Source organism: Lolium perenne, chromosome 1, assembly GCF_019359855.2.
Source record: "Lolium perenne isolate Kyuss_39 chromosome 1, Kyuss_2.0, whole genome shotgun sequence".
Taxonomy (NCBI): Eukaryota; Viridiplantae; Streptophyta; class Magnoliopsida; order Poales; family Poaceae; genus Lolium; species Lolium perenne.
The window spans coordinates 186,360,832-186,364,814 of NC_067244.2; positions in this window are offsets into that span (position 1 = coordinate 186,360,832).

Below are 3,983 nucleotides of genomic sequence, written 5' to 3' on the forward strand. Positions count from 1 at the left end.
TTGCTCACACACACTCTAACCGCAAGCTTGAGTTTGAGTTTGCGTTGTTTCGTGAACACTTGAAGGGAATCAAGAGACGAAGCTCAAGATTATCGTGCTCCAATTGTGGTGACAAAAGGCATCTTGTTGCGGAATGTATCTTTGAGAGAAGAGATGAACATGATGGAAAGCTAGTTTGCAAGAGCGAGTGTAGTCTTCTTCTCAAAGGACTCCCCAAGTTATTTCCCAACATTGAGGTCTCCAAGATTTCCTCCACCGAGAAGCCTAGAACTAATATGCTTGAAGATGAAGATCACATGGTAGAAAATGAAGGGCTCGAAAAGAAGAAGGAATTGGAGCTTATCTCTCTCACCCAAGCTTATGAGGAAGAAGTGTGCATGCGCATGACTCTTGAAACTAGTGCTCTTATTCTTGAAGACTACAACAACTCTCTCATCTCCCAACTCAAGGATCGAGATTATGCTCTTGGTTGGTTGGATAAGCTCAAGACAAAGAAGAATTATCTTGAAGAACATCATGAATGGTCAATTGAGGATGTTGCAACCTTTGCCAAGAAGAATGAAGATGAAGGTCCTAACTCATGTTGTGACAAGCTCCTTGACGAAGTATGCTTCTTGAGAAAACACAATGCAAAGTTCTTGAATGTCATCTCAACTCAAGAGGAGGCCTTAGGTGAATACTATCGCTTGAGTAAAGAGAAGGTGCAATGTTGTGATCATGAAGAAGAGATTGCCACTCTAAAGAAACACAAGGCCAAGCTAGTTGAAGTCAATGAGAGGCAAAATGAGTCCTTGTTGGAGTGGATCCGTTCGAGCAAAGAAAAGGTCACTTGTTGTAACCATGAGGATGAAATTGCTTATCTTAAGAGGAGCAAGGACAAACTTATGGTGATCAAGCTTATGCAAGATGAAGCCATAGAAGAATACAAACGCTCAAGCAAGGACTACATTTGTCGCAATCATGAGGACGACATTGCCACCTTGGAGAGACACAAGCATTCACTCGAGAGAAGGAATTCTCTTCTTGAGGAAGCTCTAGTGGACCGAGAAGATGAAGCTAATGACTTGAGGTCCGAGATTGAGAGCCTCCAAATTCAAGTCCGATTCTTGGAAGGAGTTATTGAAGCCCACGAGGACTTATGCCATGAAGGAGAAGTGGCAATTATGCCAAAGAAGATTGAGAGAGAAGGAAGGATCAATGAAGCAAAGGATATGGAGGTAGAGCCCATTCAAAAGTGGGCTCCTATTTCCAACTCTTGATCCTTGAAGGGCCTTGCTTTCGGAGGTGCTTATTGGGTGGTTATCTTGAAGCCACAAGTCTTATGACCGGAAGCAAGGAATTTGGTGTCGTCATCAAGTCCTTATATCCATCTTTCTCATGACGACGACACAATCAAGCTTAAAGGTATTGGAGCCTTGACAAAGTGGTGATCAAAGTCCTATCTTGTCAAGACTCCTACATATGTACTCCTTGTTCATTGCTCTACACTCTTGGGTCTTTGTACCTACTATTATGAACATGTTGTGGTCCTCTTGTGGAGCTAGTCTCTTCAAGAGGCCACGGTCTAGGACTAATGGAATTTGCTTCTTTGTGTAGAGATTGTGTTTTGTAGGAATTGTGTTGAAAGGAAATGCATCATGATGAAGCTTCCCAAACAATTTCGATACAAGTTCTATGACATAATGTGGTGACCCTGCATACCACTGCATGTTGTAGTATGCCAGTCGTTGATATAACATTCACGAAGTACCATTCCGCAAATATTACATCCCTCAGAGTAGTACAACAGAACATAGCAGGTCCATAACTCCTTCATTAATATTACAAACATCATACACATATTGTCTCGGAGCTCCTCTTGGGTCCTAAGAGAGATACTCCTGGGTTCGAGGCGAACCCCAACTTAACTTACAATATAGAAGTTTCACCAAGTTATACATTTATTCTCTCGAGCAGCTAAGTATTAAGAGTTCACGCTGCTCGGCTACTACTACTACTCGATACGTTTAGGCTTGATCTTCTCCGGAAGCCTCCCCGGTTCCGTAGACTATGAGGTAGTCTACGCCTTCAATACCTCCAGAGAGGTCTGGTTCTTCATAGCCGATGATCTCGGCTCCTTCAGGGTTGTCGTAGTCCTCCTCCAGACGATTCAGACAATCTAAGCAAGGGATTTAAGAGTGGGATGAGTACGAGCGTACTCAACAAGTTCATTATAGATAAGAGGTGTTTAATGCACTAGCTACGATAATAGACCAGAAAGTCTAATACCAATGCAGGTTTTGATAAACATTTCTTCAAGAGATTGCTTTTATTTCAAAGAGCTATGTCCGTCAGCCTTCACCGGTTTACTAGAACTTCATGGAGCTCCTTTCCGGCCGCGTTGGCAGTTCCATATCCCGGAACAGGGAGTGACAGGTCACGGTTCTTTACACTCTGCAGAGGTGTGTTGCTTTACCCATAAGAGATCTTAACCTTGGTGCCAACCGGGCAGCTCTCCCGTCCACACTTCCTATGGTGTGAGGCCCGGTATAAGGTCATAGCCAATCATATTCCTCCGCTACCTCGCACACCCACCCTTTTGTAAGACTGTCTTCCCCTATATCCATGGTGAGACCGTTCCAGGCATTTGTTCTCCCCTATACCGATTAAGGTAGACCGTTCCGAACAATTTTATATGCCCTCCCCTATCAATCATGGATAGACCGTTCCGAACATCTTACAATCCATCATAGACCGCATTACCGTGGGGACTTTAGGCTTTCCCAGCCTACCGCTTGTCCCTCGGGATACAAGTGTCTACGGCAAGCGCATCCATTGATGTACAAGAGGTGGAAATACGATTGACTATTCCGTCCCACTCCAGATCTTATGGTTAACACGGTTATTACGGCACAAGAATCACTGGACGACATTTGTTGTTTAATCCTAGATGGATATAAACCCTTGCAATGGAACCTCCACCATATCAACACAATCTGTGGTTCCATTGCCCACCACATAGTCATATTCATAGTTATGAAAATAGTGGTTTTGGTTTTTATGCAATAGTGATCATCATAGTACTTTGCAAGTAATTTGATAAAGATACTCAAATGACATGAGCAAGTGATGAACTTGCCTAAACACTGCAAAGTTTTGCAGTTGGATGGTGTGGACTGACCCTTGTCCGCTGTTTCTGAAAAATAGCATCATTGTCCGATAAGGGCAATGGTTAAAGAAGCAATTATGCATGATTCCAGTTTTAGGGTTTGTTCCCCCCTTCTGATGTCGTTATTATTTCATGTCAGAGGTTAATACTAAGAACAATTTGGAGATACTTGATTTAGGGCAAAATACAACCTTGATATGTTGTCAAGGTGTTTTTAAAGTTTAAAAGAACTTATGGTCTTATTTTCATTATTGAAAATAATATGTGTGATTTAAATGATTATTTAAATCATCAATTTGAGACTTATTCTTAGTTGTCTTCAAAAAATCTCTTTGATATTTTATTTAGATAGAGAATTTTATGCTGATCAATTTTCATATTTTTAATTATTTTTTTAGAGCTTTTAAACATTTATGGTGTAATTTCAAAGTTCCTGGATTTTAAAGAATTGTGAAAAGACCATTTTGCCCCTGGGCCCCACCTGTCAGGGTGGCCCAACGGGTTAGGTCGCACCCGAGCCACTCTGTTGGCTCGGTCGGCCCACTCGCTCTCTCCTCTCTCCTCGCACCGAAACCCTAATCCCCTCGCGTCTCTGGCGATTCCGTGGTCGCCGCCGCCTTCGCCGAGATTCTCCGGCCATCTCCGGCCAGCTTCGGCGACGGGATGCTGCGGATCTGAACCGCCTCACGACGGCGCATCAGGTCCACCAGCTCGATCTGGACCTCGCCTTCTTCTTCGTCTGTCCCCATCGCGTTCGCCCGCACGGTGATGCGTTGCTCACCGGCGCATCTGGTGCCGTGACGCCGCCGTGGTGTTGCCGTGGCGGTGCTGGGGC